The 23,097-nt window shown below is 39.4% G+C and overlaps 20 non-coding genes across 20 annotated transcripts; 11 read left to right on the top strand and 9 right to left on the bottom strand.

The window, feature by feature from the left end:
- The first annotated feature begins 409 nt into the window (after nt 1-409).
- On the top strand, nt 410-482 carry trnav-cac (transfer RNA valine (anticodon CAC)). Its single transcript has one exon. It is a non-coding gene; the product is annotated as a tRNA-Val (tRNA).
- Nucleotides 483-1,043: 561 nt separating this feature from the next.
- trnav-uac (transfer RNA valine (anticodon UAC)) lies at nt 1,044-1,116 on the top strand. The gene has a single exon. It is a non-coding gene; the product is annotated as a tRNA-Val (tRNA).
- A 355-nt stretch (nt 1,117-1,471) lies between these two features.
- trnav-uac (transfer RNA valine (anticodon UAC)) lies at nt 1,472-1,544 on the top strand. The gene has a single exon. It is a non-coding gene; the product is annotated as a tRNA-Val (tRNA).
- A 355-nt stretch (nt 1,545-1,899) lies between these two features.
- trnav-uac (transfer RNA valine (anticodon UAC)) lies at nt 1,900-1,972 on the top strand. The gene has a single exon. It is a non-coding gene; the product is annotated as a tRNA-Val (tRNA).
- A 355-nt stretch (nt 1,973-2,327) lies between these two features.
- On the top strand, nt 2,328-2,400 carry trnav-uac (transfer RNA valine (anticodon UAC)). The gene has a single exon. It is a non-coding gene; the product is annotated as a tRNA-Val (tRNA).
- A 355-nt stretch (nt 2,401-2,755) lies between these two features.
- On the top strand, nt 2,756-2,828 carry trnav-aac (transfer RNA valine (anticodon AAC)). The gene has a single exon. It is a non-coding gene; the product is annotated as a tRNA-Val (tRNA).
- Nucleotides 2,829-2,969: 141 nt separating this feature from the next.
- On the top strand, nt 2,970-3,042 carry trnav-uac (transfer RNA valine (anticodon UAC)). Its single transcript has one exon. It is a non-coding gene; the product is annotated as a tRNA-Val (tRNA).
- A 355-nt stretch (nt 3,043-3,397) lies between these two features.
- Nucleotides 3,398-3,470, top strand: trnav-uac (transfer RNA valine (anticodon UAC)). The gene has a single exon. It is a non-coding gene; the product is annotated as a tRNA-Val (tRNA).
- A 355-nt stretch (nt 3,471-3,825) lies between these two features.
- On the top strand, nt 3,826-3,898 carry trnav-uac (transfer RNA valine (anticodon UAC)). The gene has a single exon. It is a non-coding gene; the product is annotated as a tRNA-Val (tRNA).
- Nucleotides 3,899-4,253: 355 nt separating this feature from the next.
- On the top strand, nt 4,254-4,326 carry trnav-uac (transfer RNA valine (anticodon UAC)). Its single transcript has one exon. It is a non-coding gene; the product is annotated as a tRNA-Val (tRNA).
- A 141-nt stretch (nt 4,327-4,467) lies between these two features.
- Nucleotides 4,468-4,540, top strand: trnav-aac (transfer RNA valine (anticodon AAC)). The gene has a single exon. It is a non-coding gene; the product is annotated as a tRNA-Val (tRNA).
- A 10,678-nt stretch (nt 4,541-15,218) lies between these two features.
- Nucleotides 15,219-15,290, bottom strand: trnaa-cgc (transfer RNA alanine (anticodon CGC)). The gene has a single exon. It is a non-coding gene; the product is annotated as a tRNA-Ala (tRNA).
- Nucleotides 15,291-16,430: 1,140 nt separating this feature from the next.
- Nucleotides 16,431-16,502, bottom strand: trnat-ugu (transfer RNA threonine (anticodon UGU)). The gene has a single exon. It is a non-coding gene; the product is annotated as a tRNA-Thr (tRNA).
- A 467-nt stretch (nt 16,503-16,969) lies between these two features.
- On the bottom strand, nt 16,970-17,041 carry trnaa-ugc (transfer RNA alanine (anticodon UGC)). Its single transcript has one exon. It is a non-coding gene; the product is annotated as a tRNA-Ala (tRNA).
- Nucleotides 17,042-18,181: 1,140 nt separating this feature from the next.
- trnat-ugu (transfer RNA threonine (anticodon UGU)) lies at nt 18,182-18,253 on the bottom strand. Its single transcript has one exon. It is a non-coding gene; the product is annotated as a tRNA-Thr (tRNA).
- Nucleotides 18,254-18,720: 467 nt separating this feature from the next.
- Nucleotides 18,721-18,792, bottom strand: trnaa-ugc (transfer RNA alanine (anticodon UGC)). Its single transcript has one exon. It is a non-coding gene; the product is annotated as a tRNA-Ala (tRNA).
- A 1,141-nt stretch (nt 18,793-19,933) lies between these two features.
- trnat-ugu (transfer RNA threonine (anticodon UGU)) lies at nt 19,934-20,005 on the bottom strand. Its single transcript has one exon. It is a non-coding gene; the product is annotated as a tRNA-Thr (tRNA).
- Nucleotides 20,006-20,472: 467 nt separating this feature from the next.
- Nucleotides 20,473-20,544, bottom strand: trnaa-ugc (transfer RNA alanine (anticodon UGC)). The gene has a single exon. It is a non-coding gene; the product is annotated as a tRNA-Ala (tRNA).
- Nucleotides 20,545-21,683: 1,139 nt separating this feature from the next.
- On the bottom strand, nt 21,684-21,755 carry trnat-ugu (transfer RNA threonine (anticodon UGU)). The gene has a single exon. It is a non-coding gene; the product is annotated as a tRNA-Thr (tRNA).
- Nucleotides 21,756-22,222: 467 nt separating this feature from the next.
- trnaa-ugc (transfer RNA alanine (anticodon UGC)) lies at nt 22,223-22,294 on the bottom strand. Its single transcript has one exon. It is a non-coding gene; the product is annotated as a tRNA-Ala (tRNA).
- Between the last annotated feature and the right edge of the window lie 803 nt (nt 22,295-23,097).

Here is a 23,097-nt window from a genome sequence, read left to right as displayed (position 1 = left end):
GTAGTGGTTATCACGTTCGCTTTACACGTGAAAGGTCCTCAGTTTGAAACCGGGAGGAAACAGTGCTCTTTGACACGTGCAGTAGGTACTGTACTTTCAACAAAGAATTGTTATTTTCATAAATTCTGTATTTTGGAAATTCGAATACGTGCCCTGAATATCTGTAAAATTCGGTTTACTTCTTGCAGGAAAATCAAGCAGCAGTTTCTGTAGTGTAGTGGTTATCACGTTTGTTCACACGTGAAAGGTCCCTGGTTCGAAACCAGGCGGAAACAACGCTCATCGACACATTCAAGAAGTACCATAGTGTTAACAAAGAATTTCATTATTCTCTTATTTTGGAAATTCGAATACGTGCCATGAATATTTTTAAAATTCGGTTTACTCCTTGCAGCTAATTGTAGCAGTAGTTTCTGTGGTGTAGTGGTTATCACGTTCGCTTCACACGCGAAAGGTCCCTGGTTCGAAACCGGGCGGAAACAACGCTCATTGACACATTCTGTAGTACCATAGTGGTAAAAGAAAATTTCACGAATTCTTTATTTTGGAAATACGAATACGTGCCATGAATATTTTTAAAATTCGGTTTACTCCTTGCAGAAAAATCAAGCAGCAGTTTCTGTAGTGTAGTGGTTATCACGTTAGCTTTACACGTGAAAGGTCCTCAGTTTGAAACCTGGAGGAAACACTGCTCTTTGACATGTGCAGTAGGTACTGTACTATTAACAGACAATAGTTATTTTCATAAATGCCTAATTTTGGAAATTTGAACACGTGCCATGAATATCTGTAAAATTCGGTTTACTCCTTGCAGATAATTGTTGAAGAAGTTTCTGTAGTGTAGTGGTTATCACGTTCGCTTAACACGCGAAAGGTCCTCGGTTCGAAACCTTGCGGAAACAGAGCTCTTTGACACGTGCAGTAGGTACTGTACTTTCAACAAAGAATTGTTATTTTCATAAATTCTGTATTTTGGAAATTCGAATACGTGCCCTGAATATCTGTAAAATTCGGTTTACTTCTTGCTGGAAAATCAAGCAGCAGTTTCTGTAGTGTAGTGGTTATCACGTTCGCTTTACACGCGAAAGGTCCTCGGTTCGAAACCGGGCGGAAACAGTGCTCTTTGACACGTGCAGTAGGTACAGTACTTTTAAAAGAGAATAGTTATTTTCATAAATGCCTAAATTTGGAAATTTCAACACGTGCCATAAATATCTGTAAAATTCGGTTTACTCCTTGCAGATAAATGTAGAAGCAGTTTCTGTAGTGTAGCGGTTATCACGTTTGCTTAACACGCGAAAGGTCCTCGGTTCGAAACTGGGCGGAAACAGATCTCTTTGACACGTGCAGTAGGTACTGTACTTTCAACAAAGAATTGTTATTTTCATAAATTCTGTATTTTGGAAATTCGAATACGTGCCCTGAATATCTGTAAAATTCGGTTTACTTCGTGCAGGAAAATCAAGCAGCAGTTTCTGTAGTGTAGTGGTTATCACATTCGCTTTACACGCGAAAGGTCCTCGGTTCGAAACCGGGCGGAAACAGTGCTTTTTGACACGTGCAGTAGGTACAGTACTTTTAAAAGAGAATAGTTATTTTCATAAATGCCTAAATTTGGAAATTTCAACACGTGCCATAAATATCTGTAAAATTCGGTTTACTCCTTGCAGATAAATGTAGAAGCAGTTTCTGTAGTGTAGCGGTTATCACGTTTGCTTAACACGCGAAAGGTCCTCGGTTCGAAACTGGGCGGAAACAGATCTCTTTGACACGTGCAGTAGGTACTGTACTTTCAACAAAGAATTGTTATTTTCATAAATTCTGTATTTTGGAAATTCGAATACGTGCCCTGAATATCTGTAAAATTCGGTTTACTTCGTGCAGGAAAATCAAGCAGCAGTTTCTGTAGTGTAGTGGTTATCACGTTCGCTTTACACGCGAAAGGTCCTCGGTTCGAAACCGGGCGGAAACAGTGCTTTTTGACACGTGCAGTAGGTACAGTACTTTTAAAAGAGAATAGTTATTTTCATAAATGCCTAAATTTGGAAATTTCAACACGTGCCATAAATATCTGTAAAATTCGGTTTACTCCTTGCAGATAAATGTAGAAGCAGTTTCTGTAGTGTAGCGGTTATCACGTTTGCTTAACACGCGAAAGGTCCTCGGTTCGAAACTGGGCGGAAACAGATCTCTTTGACACGTGCAGTAGGTACTGTACTTTCAACAAAGAATTGTTATTTTCATAAATTCTGTATTTTGGAAATTCGAATACGTGCCCTGAATATCTGTAAAATTCGGTTTACTTCTTGCAGGAAAATCAAGCAGCAGTTTCTGTAGTGTAGTGGTAATCACGTTCGCTTTACACGCGAAAGGTCCTCGGTTCGAAACCGGGCGGAAACAGTGCTCTATGACACGTGCAGTAGGTACAGTACTTTTAAAAGAGAATAGTTATTTTCATAAATGCCTAAATTTGGAAATTTCAACACGTGCCATAAATATCTGTAAAATTCGGTTTACTCCTTGCAGATAATTGTAGAAGCAGTTTCTGTAGTGTAGCGGTTATCACGTTTGCTTAACACGCGAAAGGTCCTCGGTTCGAAACTGGGCGGAAACAGATCTCTTTGACACGTGCAGTAGGTACTGTACTTTCAACAAAGAATTGTTATTTTCATAAATTCTGTATTTTGGAAATTCGAATACGTGCCCTGAATATCTGTAAAATTCGGTTTACTTCTTGCAGGAAAATCAAGCAGCAGTTTCTGTAGTGTAGTGGTTATCACGTTCGCTTAACACGCGAAAGGTCCTCGGTTCGAAACCGGGCAGAAACAGAGCTCTTTGACACGTGCAGTAGGTACTGTACTTTCAACAAAGAATTGTTATTTTCATAAATTCTGTATTTTGGAAATTCGAATACATGCCCTGAATATCTGTAAAATTCGGTTTACTTCTTGCAGGAAAATCAAGCAGCAGTTTCTGTAGTGTAGTGGTTATCACGTTCACTTTACACGCGAAAGGTCCTCGGTTCGAAACTGGGCGGAAACAGTGCTCTTTGACACGTGCAGTAGGTACAGTACTTTTAAAAGAGAATAGTTATTTTCATAAATGCCTAAATTTGGAAATTTCAACGCGTGCCATAAATATCTGTAAAATTCGGTTTACTCCTAGCAGATAATTGTAGAAGCAGTTTCTGTAGTGTAGCGGTTATCACGTTCGCTTAACACGCGAAAGGTCCTCGGTTCGAAACCGGGCGGAAGCAGATCTCTTTGACACGTGCAGTAGGTACTGTACTTTCAACAAAGAATTGTTATTTTCATAAATTCTGTATTTTGGAAATTCGAATACGTGCCCTGAATATCTGTAAAATTCGGTTTACTTCTTGCATGAAAATCAAGCAGCAGTTTCTGTAGTGTAGTGGTTATCACGTTCGCTTTACACGCGAAAGGTCCTCGGTTCGAAACCGGGCGGAAACAGTGCTCTTTGACACGTGCAGTAGGTACAGTACTTTTAAAAGAGAATAGTTATTTTCATAAATGCCTAAATTTGGAAATTTCAACACGTGCCATAAATATCTGTAAAATTCGGTTTACTCCTTGCAGATAAATGTAGAAGCAGTTTCTGTAGTGTAGCGGTTATCACGTTTGCTTAACACGCGAAAGGTCCTCGGTTCGAAACTGGGCGGAAACAGATCTCTTTGACACGTGCAGTAGGTACTGTACTTTCAACAAAGAATTGTTATTTTCATAAATTCTGTATTTTGGAAATTCGAATACGTGCCCTGAATATCTGTAAAATTCGGTTTACTTCGTGCAGGAAAATCAAGCAGCAGTTTCTGTAGTGTAGTGGTTATCACGTTCACTTTACACGCGAAAGGTCCTCGGTTCGAAACTGGGCGGAAACAGTGCTCTTTGACACGTGCAGTAGGTACAGTACTTTTAAAAGAGAATAGTTATTTTCATAAATGCCTAAATTTGGAAATTTCAACGCGTGCCATAAATATCTGTAAAATTCGGTTTACTCCTAGCAGATAATTGTAGAAGCAGTTTCTGTAGTGTAGCGGTTATCACGTTCGCTTAACACGCGAAAGGTCCTCGGTTCGAAACCGGGCGGAAGCAGATCTCTTTGACACGTGCAGTAGGTACTGTACTTTCAACAAAGAATTGTTATTTTCATAAATTCTGTATTTTGGAAATTCGAATACGTGCCCTGAATATCTGTAAAATTCGGTTTACTTCTTGCATGAAAATCAAGCAGCAGTTTCTGTAGTGTAGTGGTTATCACGTTCGCTTTACACGCGAAAGGTCCTCGGTTTGAAACCGGGCGGAAACAGTGCTCTTTGACACGTGCAGTAGGTACATTACTTTTAAAAGAGAATAGTTATTTTCATAAATGCCTAAATTTGGAAATTTCAACACGTGCCATGAATATCTGTAAAATTCAGTTTACTCCTTGCAGATAATTGTTGAAGCAGTTTCTGTAGTGTAGCGGTTATCACGTTCGCTTAACACGCGAAAGGTCCTCGGTTCGAAACCGGGCGGAAACAGAGCTCATTGACACATTCTGAGGTACCAAAGTGGTAACAGAAAATTTCATGAATTCTTTATTTTGGAAATTCGAATACGTGCCATGAATATTTTTAAAATTCGGTTTACTCCTTGCAGAAAAATCAAGCAGCAGTTTCTGTAGTGTAGTGGTTATCACGTTCTCTTTACACGTGAAAGGTCCTCTGTTTGAAACTGGGAGGAAACAGTGCTCTTTGACACGTGCAGTAGGTACTGTACTTTCAACAAAGAATTCTTATTTTCATGAATTCTGTATTCTGGAAATTCAAATACGTGCCATGAATATCTGTAAAATTCGGTTTACTACTCGCAGCTAACTGTAGCAGCAGTTTCTGTAGTGTAGTGGTTATCACGTTTGTTCACACGCGAAAGGTCCCTGGTTCGAAACCAGGCGGAAACAACGCTCATCGACACATTCTAGATGTACCATAGTGTTAACAAAGAATTTCATTATTCTCTTATTTTGGAAATTCGAATACGTGCCATGAATATTTTTTAAATTCAGTTTACTCCTTGCAGCTAATTGTAGCAGTAGTTTCTGTGGTGTAGTGGTTATCACTTTTGCTTCATACGCGAAAGGTCCCTGGTTCGAAACCGGGCGGAAACAACGCTCATTGACACATTCTGAAGTACCATAGTGGTAACAGAAAATTTCATGAATTCTTTATTTTGGAAATTCGAATACGTGCCATGAATATTTTTTAAATTCGGTTTACTCCTTGCAGAAAAATCAAGCAGCAGTTTCTGTAGTGTAGTGGTTATCACGTTCTCTTTACACGTGAAAGGTCCTCAGTTTGAAACTGGGAGGAAACAGTGCTCTTTGACACGTGCAGTAGGTACTGTACTATTAACAGACAATAGTTATTTTCATAAATGCCTAAATTTGGAAATTCGAATACGTGCCATGAATATCTGTAAAATTCGGTTTACTACTCGCAGCTAAATGTAGCAGCAGTTTCTGTAGTGTAGTGGTTATCACGTTTGTTCACACGCGAAAGGTCCTCGGTTCGAAACCGGGCGGAAACAACGCTCATCGACACATTCAAGAAGTACCATAGTGTTAACAAAGAATTTCATTATTCTCTTATTTTGGAAATTCGAATACGTGCCATGAATATTTTTAAAATTCGGTTTACTCCTTGCAGCTAATTGTAGCAGTAGTTTCTGTGGTGTAGTGGTTATCACGTTAGCTTTACACGTGAAAGGTCCTCAGTTTGAATCCGGGAGGAAACAGTGCTCTTTGACATGTGCAGTAGATACTGTACTATTAACACAGAATAGTTATTTTCATAAATGCCTAATTTTTGAAATTTGAACACGTGCCATGAATATCTGTAAAATTCGGTTTACTCCTTGCAAATAGTTGTTGAAGCAGTTTCTGTAGTGTAGTGGTTATCACGTTCGCTTCACATGCCCCTTTTTGGAGTTTCAGGAAGTGGAAGAGAAGCAGGTGTCTGAGTGCTTGAGAGAGAATATCGGTTTTTTTGGAGGTCTAGTTGACTTATACGTTTGAAAGTTTGTGAGTGACTGTAGTGAAGTTTCTGTGAAACGTTTTTGCTATTGTCCCCCATCAGCGTGAGCTGTTTGGGGGATATTGCTTAAAATAACCGGACGGACAACATGGCTTCGACATCAAGAATACAAACGACGACGAGAAAGGACAACAGTGAAATCAGAATGTTAAACGAAGAACTGAAAAAAAGAACATATGAGAAGGAACTGACGGTGAACGTGGAAATAAGTGGAGAAGGGAAAATAACAACGATGGAATTGCTGAGAGGAATAAAGGAAGTTTGCGGAACAATACTGGGATGTCGAATGAAAGACGGGAATAAGTATGAAGTAACAATGTCTCATGTAAATGGAAAAGAAAGACTAATAGACGGGCTAAAGATAAAGAACTGTCAAATCATGGCTAAAGAACTAGGGAACGATGAGCTGGTGGTGTCCTTTTTGAACTTGCCCGCATACATTACGGATGAGGAGATAGAAGAGAAACTAAAAGGCTGGAAGGTGAAGGCGACCACGCCAATCAAGAGGAGGATGTGGCCAGGAACGGACATTGTAGATGGGACAAGATTTTGCAAGGTAAAGTTTACAGACAATGTGCAATCCTTGCCATATTCTACTAAATTTAACACTGTCGAGGGATTTGAATATTTTCGTGTAATCCACGACAATCAAGTGAAGGTATGTAGATTATGTATTCAGCCGGGGCACATACTTAAGGAATGTCCGGAATTCACATGCCACAAATGTAGTGAACAAGGGCATTATGCCAGAGAATGTCGGAACATAGGAAATGTGTGCAAAATGTGTGACAGACCTAAAGTTAGATGTAGCTGTAATAAGGGAGAAAATCACTTACTTTTGCAAACAATGGACCTCACGTCTGAGGAAGAGGGGAGTGTGCCTATGGAGAGGGAGGATGAGAGTGACATGGAGAGTGTGACTCCAGAGACAGTGGCAGATAAGCTTGAAGAGCCTGTAATGTCTCCTGGCAAAGCACGAGACGCCGTTTTAGTCTCTGCTGCTGACAAGGTGGAACAGCAGCACATGATGGGTGAAAGACATACACAGGTAGAGATGGTGCAAGGTGCTTCTCAGGTGCCTGAGCCAGCTTTAAGCCTGTGTAAAAATTACACCAAAGAGTGGGCTGGGTCCACTGAAGTCACGGGCACTGTTAAAGCGCACTTTTCAAAAGGCTTCCCCGCCGCTCCCCCCCAAAAATCCAAATAAAGAGATGGATGATGAAATAGATAGTGAGGATCTTCAGTTGTTTGTAAAAAATAAGAGGTCATTGTCGAAAACCAGGGAGATGATGGGTTTTGGAAAAAAGAAAAAGTAGGATTTTTAAGGACTTGTTTGGCTCTGATTATACTTCTGCACACATTCATAATGATTACAGTCGCATCCCTAAATGGTAACAGTTTGAGAAACATGAGCAAATTTGAGCAGGTATTAGTGTCTGTTAAGGCAGACATGTTGTGTTTTCAAAAATGATGTGGTGCAAAATGTAAAAGAAATATATGCTGACAATGATGGCAGACTTATTGTAATTGAATTTGAAGTTCAAAATGTAGTTTTTCGTTTAATTAATGTTTATGCTTCAAACATTGAATCTGAAAGGAGAGAAATGTTTCACAAATTAAAAACACTGTGCTCAGAAAACTGTATACTGATAGGAGATTTTAATGTGAGATGTAGTAGAATGGATGCCTCTAGTTGTGCTAAATTCAGATATGACTCTTCTAGAAATGCATTATGGAAACTTATGAATGAGGAGAATCTAGTAGATATATGGAGGGCTGAAAATCCAAACAGAAGAGTATTCTCTAGAAGGCAGGTGGTTCTAAAGGAATTAAAACAAAGCAGAATTGATTTATGTCTAGCAAAACAAGAATTGGTGCAGAATGTTAAGAAGGTGTCATATACCTTTACAGCATATAGTGATCATGCAGTAATGTCATTTCAAATGGGTTTTGGTGTGGAGAGGAGAGGGGGAGGTGTCTGGTGTTTAAATGCCAGTCTGTTAAAGGAGGAAGGATATAGAAATGAAATTGTTGAATGTATTAATGATGAAATGTCTAATGTACTGTTAAAAGAGAATGTGTGTTTATGGTGGGAGGAAGTGAAAGTAAAAGTAAAAAATAGGAGTATTAGGTATGCAAAAAATCATAACCGTTTAGATAAGCAGAAAGAAATAATGCTTAGGAATAGGATGTTGCATGAACTTGAAAAGGCTGATACGGATCCAGACTATGATGTTGTGAATTATTTGAAAATCCATGCAGAGCTGGGTCCTTATGAAAAAAATAAATGTTTGGGTGCTATTGTTAGGAGCAGGGCACAGTACGCTTTGGAGGGAGAGAAATGTACATCCTTTTTTTGGGGTCTGGAAAAAAGAAAACAAACTAAGAGTTACATTGTAGAGTTGGAAGATGAAAGAGGTGTAAAGGTAAACGATTTTGTTGGGATCTTAGAGACAGTTGAAACCTTTTACAGAAATCTTTACAAAAAGAATGATGTAGATAAAGTGTGTGTTGTAAAAGTGTTGGATACAATTAGTGCCAAAGTATCGCAGGCAGATAGAATGATGTGTGATGAAGAGATTTCGATTATGGAAATCAAGGAAGCAATTGTTAGCACGCAAGGTAATAAAAGTCCGGGTTTGGATGGTTTAACAAATGAGTTCTATAAAGTCTTTGTAGATATTTTGGCACCCATTTTAGTGAGGGTGTTTCATTATATGGAAGAGAATAAGGAAATCCCTGAGTCTATGTCAACTGGAATGTTAACGATCTTATTCAAAAATAGGGGCAGTAGATTAAAGTTAGAAAATTATAGGCCTATTAGCCTTCTAAATTCGGATTATAAGATACTGACTAAAGTGTTAGCGAATAGGATGAAAAAGGTGATTGGGAGTATTATTGAATCAACACAAGCCTACGGCATACCTGGAAGAGATATTGCAGATGTCATTTGTACAATTAGGGATGTTGTTAATCAAATGAAAAATGAAGGTGGTATAGTTTTAAGTTTGGACTTTAACAAAGCTTTCGATAGAGTGGAGCACAGCTTTTTATTACAGACTTTGGAGAGGTTTGGGTTTGGGCCAAAGTTTGTATCTTGGATCAACCTGTTGTATAGTGGGGCTAAAAGTTGTGTTAAATGTAACGGAGTGTTAACAGATACTTTCCCTGTGGAGAGGTCAGTAAGGCAGGGCTGTCCTTTGTCAGCTCTGCTGTACAGTGTTTCTACAGAACCGTTAGCTACATTGATAAATAGTAATAAAGAAGTAAGGGGTGTTGGAATCCCAGGTGGTGGTGTCAGTGTTGTACATCAGTACGCTGATGACACTACTTGTACTGTGAAGGATATAGAAAGTATTGGAAGCATTATGGGGATCATAGATATATATGGCAAGGCATCGGGTGCTAAAGTTAATATAGAGAAGACTGAAATAATGTTTGTTGGGGATATCAATGTAAACGGGTGTGAGATTCCATTCAAGAGCGCAAAGGATTTTATTAAAGTGCTGGGAGTAAACAAAAGTGCTGGGAGTAAACAGCACTAACCTTTGATGATCTTCATCAGATGACAACCCTAGGACATGATGTTATACAATGCATGCATGTTTTGTTCAATCAAGTTCATATTTATATCAAATACCAGCTTTTTACATCTACTGAGAATATTGCAAAATTTGCTTTCACCGAAAAGCTATTTTAAAATCGGACACCTCGATTGCACAAAGGAGTTCTGTATCTATAATTCTTAAAATAATTGTTATGTTTTTTGTGAACGTTTATCGTGAGTCATTTAGTAAATTCACCGGAAGTGTTCGGTGGGAATGCTAGTTCTGAACGTCACATGCTAATGTAAAAAGCTGGTTTTTGATATAAATATGAACTTGATTGAACAAAACATGCATGTATTGTATAACATAATGTCGTAGGCGTGTCATCTGATGAAGATCATCAAAGGTTAGTGCTGCATTTAGCTGTGGTTTTGTTTTATGTGACATTATATGCTAGCTTGAAAAATGGGTGTCTGATTATTTCTGGCTTGGTACTCTGCTGACATAATCTAATGTTTTGCTTTCGCTGTAAAGCCTTGTTGAAATCGGACAGTGTGGTTAGATAAAGGAGAGTCTTGTCTTTAAAATGGTGTAAAATAGTCATATGTTTGAAAAATGGAAGTTTTGGGTTTTTTGAGGAATTTGTAATTCGCGCCACGCCTATCATTGGATATTGGAGCAGGTGTTCCGCTAGCGGAACGTCTAGATGTAAGAGGTTAAGGAAGTAACTCCCGGACCCTGTTGGTACTCGGTTCTTCTCCTAACTCTGTGTGTGATCAGCAGTGCTCATATGTGTACATACCTTCTTGCAGTGGATAACGTGGACCCAAGTGACTCTCTCAGCTTTTCTAATGGCAAAGGCAATGGTTTAACAGAACCTGATATGGGCCTTCCCAACAGGGCTGCTTCCCGTCTTTTCTCCTCCGGGACTGGATCCACACCCAGTCTCCTGGTTGGATTGAGTGAATCACCTTCTCCTCTAATTCACCTGTTGGACACAAATTCTTGGACATACGGGTTTGGTTAACAAACAGTATTCTCATGTGTTCTGTTAGTATTACTTCAACGTCTATGTCTACCTGTTCTGGTATCTCTAACTCTGGCATTCTATAGGCTCTACCTGATTAGCTAAAATGTCATCCATCCTTTAAAGAGATAGATCCTAGTAAACCAACTCTAGGGATAATATCTTGACCTAATATTCTAGCTACCATAATCATGTCCACCAAGTAAGTTGGGAATGCTTCTACCCATTTGCTATACTTATCTATTATTGTTAAACACCCCTTCTTCCCCTCAATTTGGAATAGTTCACTAAGTCCATTTCCAAATATTGGAATGGATATTCTACAAAAAATGTTTTTGTTTAAGTAATTATCCTAACATGTTCTATCGTCTGCTCTACCATACTCCCCCTATTTATACATGGCTCAAGCCATGTATCAATATTGCTGCATATCTAAACAAATTATCCTTATGTCAGCCCTTCTCTTGTAGGATTGCCCCCTTTTATTTTCCACATGTCCAATTCTCCCTGGGGCCTTCATCCTCGGCTATTCTGTAACAATTCTCTGTCAAGTGTTTTATCTTCTTTAAGATGTATCTGTGCTGTTTTGTATGGTTTTAAATGTCTATGTGCTTGTCTGTGTAAATAGTAACTTTTCTCTCCTTTCTTATTTCACCGGTTCGAGTCAATGCTACTATTTCGGCCTACTGTGCAGAATAGTGTCTGGGCAATGGTTCAGTGTCTAACACCTGAAACCAACTAAGCTTTCATTGTCCTTTTAGTTAGGGTAACAATTACTTTCAACAAAATGATCATATCTCCTCCTAGCGAATTTACCAAACATAAACTTAAAATCAAAACTAAAATACATGCCTGCCAACGGAGCCGATAGTCTCTCCATGAATTAATATCCTAGAGCTAAGTGAACCAAATTCTCTTCCTATCTACTCCTGCTGGCCCCCCTCCTTTCTTCCTGCTACTCCCCAACCCTCAAGCTTTCAGCAGTGCAGGGGAGGATCTCTCCGTCTGCCCTTCTATCTGTCTCCAGCTTTTTCTCATAACAGAAAGTATCAAATCTGGGTTGTTTCCAAATATTGACTAAATGTCTCATTGTCTCCTTGGTTGCACTCCTGAACTTTAGAAAAATCTACCTGTCTAGATATTGCATATCTACTTAAATGTATCACAATACCCTCAATGATCCTAGATCACCTACAGATGTCATATATCCCTGTCCTGTTGACCTAAGTCTACCATTATTAAACTTATTCACAACAAAATATAATACTATTATATCAATTCCACAGCCTTGTTTTGTTAAATCTCTTACACTGCTTTCAACCACAGCTGACTTCCTAAGGAAAAATAAACGTATCTAGATCATGTAAATAATACCCCTGCTACTGGTCAAAATATTTTCAAATAACATAATCAGATCAAAATGACTACTAATCTGATTTACTCCACCAAGAAACATTATTGTACCCTTATTGTTCTACGGAAATAGACTTAAGGAAGCCTACCCTTAGTCTAAGGCTTTGCCCTTTTAGTCTTCTCATTGGTTCAAATTATCAATTGTGTCTAAGAACTTTAACTCCATCATAATTATCAGTTCTACAAATTCCCTTACAATCAATATCACCAATGACCTTTAATTCACCATCCAAATGGCTTTTCAATGTGGCTGATCAGACCACACAGGAAAAGTCACCAGAGGGGTCAAAAGTCATACCACCCTTTCAGAACCATGTTTCTTACTACATTAAACAAATTAAAGCTAAGAACTGTATCTACATTTTGTATCCCAGGTTCCCAGAACATTCCCTATCAAAATAATTTCATGTGTTTATTAAAACTCAGAAAACCAAACTTCCAAAATGCCATGTGTGTATACCCCTTTAAGATATCCTGTCCCTAGGTATTTTTCCCAAAAAGCTAAGCGCTCCTTTTTCCATAAAATAACCACGAACATTTGGTCATCATTCCTTATACTACACCGATTCAGAAACCCAAACGTTAGCCACAAACAAAACCTAATAATAACTCCACTGTACTTCCTCAAATCATTAATAATTTGTTTTAAACTTCCTCAACGGTTCTGGGTACTTTAATTGAACATACACTACCCTTGGATAAAATATTTTACTTCCAATCTATGAAACCCCATATTTTAATGTACTATTTGACTAATTTGACCCAAGATTGCTTAAAACCTTAAAACCCCTTCAGTTTGTCTGCAAACAGGCCCATTCTGTTTGCTAGGAATACCCTGCCATTATACACAACTGTGTTTAATGTGCATTGTCCCTGTAAAATAAAATTAACTCCATGTATCGCTCATCTCCCGTAAATTCCTGCACCTCCTTTACGCGCTTCCCCCTCCTGCTTCCACTCGGAACAGGTTGTGTCTGTTTTTCGTTTTAGCGTTTCCAATATTCTACCGGGCTCCCCGTCGACTGGGAGTCCATTGGGTGCATTAATACTACCTTATTTTAGCCATCCCTTATATCATTTTTTGCCTCTCCTCTTCCATTCTTTCCCATCGCGACCACCATTCCTTTCGAGAGTCGCTTTCAAAGTTTTCAACACCTGTTCTGGTTCAATATCCCCCATTCTCACGTTACCTTTTCCACAGAGGAATTATGTCTCCCTTCCTATGATCTATTTTACCCCGCTAATTTCTAGACCTGTTTTAACAATGTATTATGCCCACCCGGTAAAACCCAATATAACCTGGAACCTAGCCTAGAACCTAGCCCATACCCTTTTTGTATAGGACCTCGTAAAGGACCTCGTCCAGGGAATCAAAATACACTCACACGGTAAACCCCCAAATATAACCTGGAACCTAGCCTAAAACCTAGCCTATACCTCTTTGTATAGGAGCTCGTAAAGGACCTCGTCCTGGGAATCGAACTAATCCTGAACCTTCTCTATAAGATGATCAACCCTGTAAAGCATTACTGGATAACCGATATATTAAACACTCAAACCAGATATTCAGATCGCTGTCTAATATCCAATGTACTACATTCACACGATTGGGTTGGCCTCCCAAACTTCACATAGTCCCGTTGATAGTCAGATTTATCAACCACATTCAAACCGATACCTAGTATCTAGTACCCGAACCCTAGCCTGAAATATGATCAATATCTACAGGTCCTCGTAAGGGTCCTTGTAAGAGGTTAACCACACACACACATCATATTACCTAATACATATCATTCATCACAGTTCTTAATAGGTCACGTGCATTACTGTTTAACCGGTTGTCAACAATGCATTTATCACTTAATCAAACTCCAAATGTTTAATACATACTTCAACCAATTTGTATATGTTAAAATAAAAATTGGTCACTTACATCAAACAGGTGTCTCACAAAAATAAATTTGGAAATAGCCAATGTGCAGAACTTCAGTTATTCACAATAGGTGTCTGCTTACCTTTTTAGTTGACCGGTCAGGATTTGTGAAACACACCGTCCGACGACAGCGATGGCCAATTGGCCGGACAAGTTCCAGCGAAGTCCCTACAGCAGATCACGTCGGGGTCATCATGTTAGGTTGCGTCAATTCGAATCTGGTGTCAGGACAAAGAGAAACTCTGGTCTCTAGTACTGTTTCACAGCTGTTTATTAAGCTAAGTAAATAGTGATAAATGCAATGTTCGAATATACGGGTTTACTGTAACACCTCGCAGGGCAGACAGAGAACTGAAATGACATCATAAGTTCTTCCTTAAATACTTCTTGACAGACATAGTTCCCTCTCCCTGAGGGCCTGTCATAGTAGAGGCTTGGGTGTGGTTTAGACTTACTCCAGCCTATTGTTGGCGTGCAGGCTGGTCCCAGCCTCTAGACGCATCTTTGTTGCCAAGCATAGTTGTCTTCTAGCTTATCTTCGTGTGTGTACCCGAGAGTCAAACACCCAAGGACAGTGCCTGTTCTTGTGCCACAGCCATTCTCCCCTCTATCAGTTCCTCACATGTCCATGAGCGGCCCCACAACCAGGCATTGTGTGTGTGTGTCACGAGTCTACTCAGCCTACACTACTAGCCAGCAACCCTCCAGTTAGTCATGTCTATTATATGTCGCTCAATCTATGTTAATACAATATAAACCTCTCATGTTTAGCATTAGTATTCATAAGTTATGCACCACAACTAATTTTATTATATAGGTTATGCAAACAAATAGTTGGTTAAACCCTAACAATATTTTGCATGCACTCCCCCTCTGAGCTTCCATCCCATTTCATTTGCAGATAAAATGCAATATCAATACAATGTACTTTTTATATACACCACTCCATTGAAACTACAAGGAAATGATAGCAGCAATTCTTAAACCAGGTACAGACTGGGATCGAACCCATAAACTTCCGTTTTTGAAAATGACGCCATAAAAGATGGCAATCATGCCACTTCTGTTCTATAATTGTACGAACAGGGATTGAAGGAATGTTCTTCAGATTACAAGACCAAATTATTTAGCACATCTCTGTTTCCTGCTTAGAATTACAACATTCTGTAATGTAGGAGTTGGTTGGGTCAATGCAGTAATTTTAAATGGAGATGCTGGGGATTGAACCCAAGACCTCATACATGCGAAGCATGCGCTCTACCACTGAGCTACGTCCCCGTTCTGGGAGAGAGAAAAAATGTTTCTTATTTTATTTTATTTCACCTTTATTTAACCAGGTAAGCTGGTGGAGAACAAGTTCTCATTGAGAACTGCAACCTGGCCAAGATAAAGCAAAGCAGTGCGACACAAACAACAACATAGAGTTACAAATGGAATAAACAAGCGTACATTCAATAACACAATAGAAAAAAAGAAAGTCTATATTCAGTGTGTGCAAATGGCATGAGGTGGTAAGGTAATAAATAGGCCATGGTAGTGAGGTAATTACAATTTAGCAAATTAACACTGGAGTGATAGATGAGCAGATGATGATGTGCAAGTACAAATACTGGTGTGCAAAAGAGCAGAAAGTAAATAAAAACAATATGGGGATGAGGTAGGTAGATTGGGTGGGCTATTTACAGATGGCCTATATTACAGCTGCAGCGATCGGTTAGCTGCTCAGATAGCTGATGTTTAAAGTTAGTGAGGGAAATATAAGTGTCCAGGTTCAGCGATTTTTGCAATTCGTTCCAGTCATTGGCAGCAGAGAACTGGAAGGAAAGGCAGCCAAAGGAGGTGTTGGCTTTGGGGATGACCAGTGAGATATATCTGCTGGAGCGAGTGCTACGGGTGGGTGTTTTTATCGTGACCAGTGAGTTGAGATAAGGCGGAGCTTTACCTAGCATAGACTTATAGATGACCTGGAGCCAGTGGGTCTGGTGACGAATAGGTAGCGAGGGCCAGCCGACTAGAGCATACAGGTCGCAGTGGTCATATCAATACAATTTACCTTTTCTTTACACTGTTCTAATGAAAGTACATTTCCATAATATCAGCTATCTTCCATAAACGTCAAACAAGGATTGAACCCATGTGCTTCAGTTTACAGAAACAGATGATTTAGCATATCTATTTCCTTCTTAGAATGTCAACATTCTGGAAAGTGGGAGTTGTGCAAAAGCTAATTTAACAACTAATTACACTCAACAGAGAAGTTGGGGATTAACGTTGGACCGCATTCATGTAAAATACTGGCTCTAGCATAGAGATTCATCCACTTACTATAATAGCTGTGTTGCAATATTGATACAACTTGATTTTCTGCAAAGTCCTCCAATTAATGCACAGGTCCATGATATCAGATGTCTTTCATAAAGGCACAGAAGGGATTTGAACCCATGATCTTCGGTTTACAAGACCAACGCCTTACCACTTGGCCACCATGCCACTCTACGTTCTGAATTATATATCAACATTCAGGAAAGTAGTAGTTGTGTAAATGTGAATTTGGCACACAAATAAACTCAGTGGAGAATCTTGGGATTGAACCGAGGAGCTCATACATATTTTGCATGCACTCCCCCTCTGAGCTTCCATCCCATTTCATTTGCAGATAAAATGCAATATCAATACAATGTACTTTTTATATACACCACTCCATTGAAACTACAAGGAAATGATAGCAGCAATTCTTAAACCAGGTACAGACTGGGATCGAACCCATAAACTTCAGTTTTTGAAAATGACGCCATAAAAGATGGCAATCATGCCACTTCTGTTCTATAATTGTACGAACAGGGATTGAAGGAATGTTCTTCAGATTACAAAACCAAATTATTTAGCACGTCTCTGTTTCCTGCTTAGAATTACAACATTCTGTAAAGTAGGAGTTGGGTCAATGCAATAATTTTAAATGGAGATGCTGGGGATTGAACCCAGGACCTCATACATGCAAAGCATGCGCTCTACCACTGAGCTACATCCCCGTTCTGGGAGAGAGAATAAATGTTTCTTATTTTATTTTATTTTACCTTTATTTAACCAGGTAAACTAGTGGAGAACAAGTTCTCATTGAGAACTGCGACCTGGCCAAGATAAAGCAAAGCAGTGCGACACAAACAACAACATAGAGTTACAAATGGAATAAACAAGCGTACATTCAATAACACAATAGAAAAAAAGAAAGTCTATATTCAGTGTGTGCAAATGGCATGAGGTGGTAAGGTAATAAATAGGCCATGGTAGTGAGGTAATTACAATTTAGCAAATTAACACTGGAGTGATAGATGAGCAGATGATGATGTGCAAGTACAAATACTGGTGTGCAAAAGAGCAGAAAGTAAATAAAAACAATATGGGGATGAGGTAGGTAGATTGGGTGGGCTATTTACAGATGGCCTATATTACAGCTGCAGCGATCGGTTAGCTGCTCAGATAGCTGATGTTTAAAGTTAGTGAGGGAAATATAAGTGTCCAGGTTCAGCGATTTTTGCAATTCGTTCCAGTCATTGGCAGCAGAGAACTGGAAGGAAAGGCAGCCAAAGGAGGTGTTGGCTTTGGGGATGACCAGTGAGATATATCTGCTGGAGCGAGTGCTACGGGTGGGTGTTTTTATCGTGACCAGTGAGTTGAGATAAGGCGGAGCTTTACCTAGCATAGACTTATAGATGACCTGGAGCCAGTGGGTCTGGTGACGAATAGGTAGCGAGGGCCAGCCGACTAGAGCATACAGGTCGCAGTGGTCATATCAATACAATTTACCTTTTCTTTACACTGTTCTAATGAAAGTACATTTCCATAATATCAGCTATCTTCCATAAACGTCAAACAAGGATTGAACCCATGTGCTTCAGTTTACAGAAACAGATGATTTAGCATATCTATTTCCTTCTTAGAATGTCAACATTCTGGAAAGTGGGAGTTGTGCAAAAGCTAATTTAACAACTAATTACACTCAACAGAGAAGTTGGGGATTAACGTTGGACCGCATTCATGTAAAATACTGGCTCTAGCATAGAGATTCATCCACTTACTATAATAGCTGTGTTGCAATATTGATACAACTTGATTTTCTGCAAAGTCCTCCAATTAATGCACAGGTCCATGATATCAGATGTCTTTCATAAAGGCACAGAAGGGATTTGAACCCATGATCTTCGGTTTACAAGACCAACGCCTTACCACTTGGCCACCATGCCACTCTACGTTCTGAATTATATATCAACATTCAGGAAAGTAGTAGTTGTGTAAATGTGAATTTGGCACACAAATAAACTCAGTGGAGAATCTTGGGATTGAACCGAGGAGCTCATACATATTTTGCATGCACTCCCCCTCTGAGCTTCCATCCCATTTCATTTGCAGATAAAATGCAATATCAATACAATGTACTTTTTATATACACCACTCCATTGAAACTACAAGGAAATGATAGCAGCAATTCTTAAACCAGGTACAGACTGGGATCGAACCCATAAACTTCAGTTTTTGAAAATGACGCCATAAAAGATGGCAATCATGCCACTTCTGTTCTATAATTGTACGAACAGGGATTGAAGGAATGTTCTTCAGATTACAAAACCAAATTATTTAGCACGTCTCTGTTTCCTGCTTAGAATTACAACATTCTGTAAAGTAGGAGTTGGGTCAATGCAATAATTTTAAATGGAGATGCTGGGGATTGAACCCAGGACCTCATACATGCAAAGCATGCGCTCTACCACTGAGCTACATCCCCGTTCTGGGAGAGAGAATAAATGTTTCTTATTTTATTTTATTTTACCTTTATTTAACCAGGTAAACTAGTGGAGAACAAGTTCTCATTGAGAACTGCGACCTGGCCAAGATAAAGCAAAGCAGTGCGACACAAACAACAACACAGAGTTACAAATGGAATAAACAAGCGTACAGTCAATAACACAATAGAAAAAAAGAAAGTCTATATACAATGTTTGTGCAAATGGCGTGAGGAGGTAAGGCAATAAATAGGCCATAGTAGCGAAGTAATTACAATTTAGCAAATTAACACTGGAGTGATAGATGAGCAGATGATGATGTGCAAGTACAAATACTGGTGTGCAAAAGAGCAGAAAGTAAATAAAAACAATATGGGGATGAGGTAGGTAGATTGGGTGGGCTATTTACAGATGGCCTATGTACAGCTGCAGCGATCGGTTAGCTGCTCAGATAGCTGATGTTTAAAGTTAGTGAGGGAAATATAAGTGTCCAGGTTCAGCGATTTTTGCAATTCGTTCCAGTCATTGGCAGCAGAGAACTGGAAGGAAAGGCAGCCAAAGGAGGTGTTGGCTTTGGGGATGACCAGTGAGATATATCTGCTGGAGCGAGTGCTACGGGTGGGTGTTTTTATCATGACCAGTGAGTTGAGATAAGGCGGAGCTTTACCTAGCATAGACTTATAGATGACCTGGAGCCAGTGGGTCTGGTGACGAATAGGTAGCGAGGGCCAGCCGACTAGAGCATACAGGTCGCAGCGGTCATATCAATACAATTTACCTTTTCTTTACACTGTTCTAATGAAAGTACATTTCCATAATATCAGCTATCTTCCATAAACGTCAAACAAGGATTGAACCCATGTGCTTCAGTTTACAGAAACAGATGATTTAGCATATCTATTTCCTTCTTAGAATGTCAACATTCTGGAAAGTGGGAGTTGTGCAAAAGCTAATTTAACAACTAATTACACTCAACAGAGAAGTTGGGGATTAACGTTGGACCGCATTCATGTAAAATACTGGCTCTAGCATAGAGATTCATCCACTTACTATAATAGCTGTGTTGCAATATTGATACAACTTGATTTTCTGCAAAGTCCTCTAATTAATGCACAGGTCCATGATATCAGATGTCTTTCATAAAGGCACAGAAGGGATTTGAACCCATGATCTTCGGTTTACAAGACCAACGCCTTACCACTTGGCCACCATGCCACTCTACGTTCTGAATTATATATCAACATTCAGGAAAGTAGTAGTTGTGTAAATGTGAATTTGGCACACAAATAAACTCAGTGGAGAATCTTGGGATTGAACCGAGGAGCTCATACATATTTTGCATGCACTCCCCCTCTGAGCTTCCATCCCATTTCATTTGCAGATAAAATGCAATATCAATACAATGTACTTTTTATATACACCACTCCATTGAAACTACAAGGAAATGATAGCAGCAATTCTTAAACCAGGTACAGACTGGGATCGAACCCATAAACTTCAGTTTTTGAAAATGACGCCATAAAAGATGGCAATCATGCCACTTCTGTTCTATAATTGTACGAACAGGGATTGAAGGAATGTTCTTCAGATTACAAAACCAAATTATTTAGCACGTCTCTGTTTCCTGCTTAGAATTACAACATTCTGTAAAGTAGGAGTTGGGTCAATGCAATAATTTTAAATGGAGATGCTGGGGATTGAACCCAGGACCTCACACATGCAAAGCACGCGCTCTACCACTGAGCTACATCCCCGTTCTGGGAAAGATTAAAAATGTTTCTTATTTTATTTTATTTCACCTTTATTTAACCAGGTAAGCTAGTGGCGAACAAGTTCTCATTGAGAACTGCAACCTGGCCAAGATAAAGCAAAGCAGTGCGACACAAACAACAACATAGAGTTACAAATGGAATAAACAAGCGTACAGTCAATAACACAATAGAAAAAAAGAAAGTCTATATTCAGTGTGTGCAAATGGCATGAGGAGGTAAGGTAATAAATAGGCCATGGTAGTGAGGTAATTACAATTTAGCAAATTAACACTGGAGTGACAGATGAGCAGATGATGATGTGCAAGTACAAATACTGGTGTGCAAAAGAGCAGAAAGTAAATAAAAACAATATGGGGATGAGGTAGGTAGATTGGGTGGGCTATTTACAGATGGCCTATGTACAGCTGCAGCGATCGGTTAGCTGCTCAGATAGCTGATGTTTAAAGTTAGTGAGGGAAATATAAGTGTCCAGGTTCAGCGATTTTTGCAATTCGTTCCAGTCATTGGCAGCAGAGAACTGGAAGGAAAGGCAGCCAAAGGAGGTGTTGGCTTTGGGGATGACCAGTGAGATATATCTGCTGGAGCGAGTGCTACGGGTGGGTGTTTTTATCATGACCAGTGAGTTGAGATAAGGCGGAGCTTTACCTAGCATAGACTTATAGATGACCTGGAGCCAGTGGGTCTGGTGACGAATAGGTAGCGAGGGCCAGCCGACTAGAGCATACAGGTCGCAGTGGTCATATCAATACAATTTACCTTTTCTTTACACTGTTCTAATGAAAGTACATTTCCATAATATCAGCTATCTTCCATAAACGTCAAACAAGGATTGAACCCATGTGCTTCAGTTTACAGAAACAGATGATTTAGCATATCTATTTCCTTCTTAGAATGTCAACATTCTGGAAAGTGGGAGTTGTGCAAAAGCTAATTTAACAACTAATTACACTCAACAGAGAAGTTGGGGATTAACGTTGGACCGCATTCATGTAAAATACTGGCTCTAGCATAGAGATTCATCCACTTACTATAATTGCTGTGTTGCAATATTGATACAACTTGATTTTCTGCAAAGTCCTCCAATTAATGCACAGGTCCATGATATCAGATGTCTTTCATAAAGGCACAGAAGGGATTTGAACCCATGATCTTCGGTTTACAAGACCAACGCCTTACCACTTGGCCACCATGCCACTCTACGTTCTGAATTATATATCAACATTCAGGAAAGTAGTAGTTGTGTAAATGTGAATTTGGCACACAAATAAACTCAGTGGAGAATCTTGGGATTGAACCGAGGAGCTCATACATATTTTGCATGCACTCCCCCTCTGAGCTTCCATCCCATTTCATTTGCAGATAAAATGCAATATCAATACAATGTACTTTTTATATACACCACTCCATTGAAACTACAAGGAAATGATAGCAGCAATTCTTAAACCAGGTACAGACTGGGATCGAACCCATAAACTTCAGTTTTTGAAAATGACGCCATAAAAGATGGCAATCATGCCACTTCTGTTCTATAATTGTACGAACAGGGATTGAAGGAATGTTCTTCAGATTACAAAACCAAATTATTTAGCACGTCTCTGTTTCCTGCTTAGAATTACAACATTCTGTAAAGTAGGAGTTGGGTCAATGCAATAATTTTAAATGGAGATGCTGGGGATTGAACCCAGGACCTCATACATGCAAAGCATGCGCTCTACCACTGAGCTACATCCCCGTTCTGGGAGAGAGAATAAATGTTTCTTATTTTATTTTATTTTACCTTTATTTAACCAGGTAAACTAGTGGAGAACAAGTTCTCATTGAGAACTGCGACCTGGCCAAGATAAAGCAAAGCAGTGCGACACAAACAACAACACAGAGTTACAAATGGAATAAACAAGCGTACAGTCAATAACACAATAGAAAAAAAGAAAGTCTATATACAATGTTTGTGCAAATGGCGTGAGGAGGTAAGGCAATAAATAGGCCATAGTAGCGAAGTAATTACAATTTAGCAAATTAACACTGGAGTGATAGATGAGCAGATGATGATGTGCAAGTACAAATACTGGTGTGCAAAAGAGCAGAAAGTAAATAAAAACAATATGGGGATGAGGTAGGTAGATTGGGTGGGCTATTTACAGATGGCCTATGTACAGCTGCAGCGATCGGTTAGCTGCTCAGATAGCTGATGTTTAAAGTTAGTGAGGGAAATATAAGTGTCCAGGTTCAGCGATTTTTGCAATTCGTTCCAGTCATTGGCAGCAGAGAACTGGAAGGAAAGGCAGCCAAAGGAGGTGTTGGCTTTGGGGATGACCAGTGAGATATATCTGCTGGAGCGAGTGCTACGGGTGGGTGTTTTTATCGTGACCAGTGAGTTGAGATAAGGCGGAGCTTTACCTAGCATAGACTTATAGATGACCTGGAGCCAGTGGGTCTGGTGACGAATAGGTAGCGAGGGCCAGCCGACTAGAGCATACAGGTCGCAGTGGTCATATCAATACAATTTACCTTTTCTTTACACTGTTCTAATGAAAG

Source organism: Salmo salar, unplaced genomic scaffold (assembly GCF_965601325.2).
Source record: "Salmo salar unplaced genomic scaffold, fSalSal1 ptg000588l, whole genome shotgun sequence".
NCBI lineage: Eukaryota > Metazoa > Chordata > Actinopteri > Salmoniformes > Salmonidae > Salmo > Salmo salar.
Note: the sequence above shows the minus strand (reverse complement) of the source record. Positions and strands in the feature narration are given on the sequence as shown.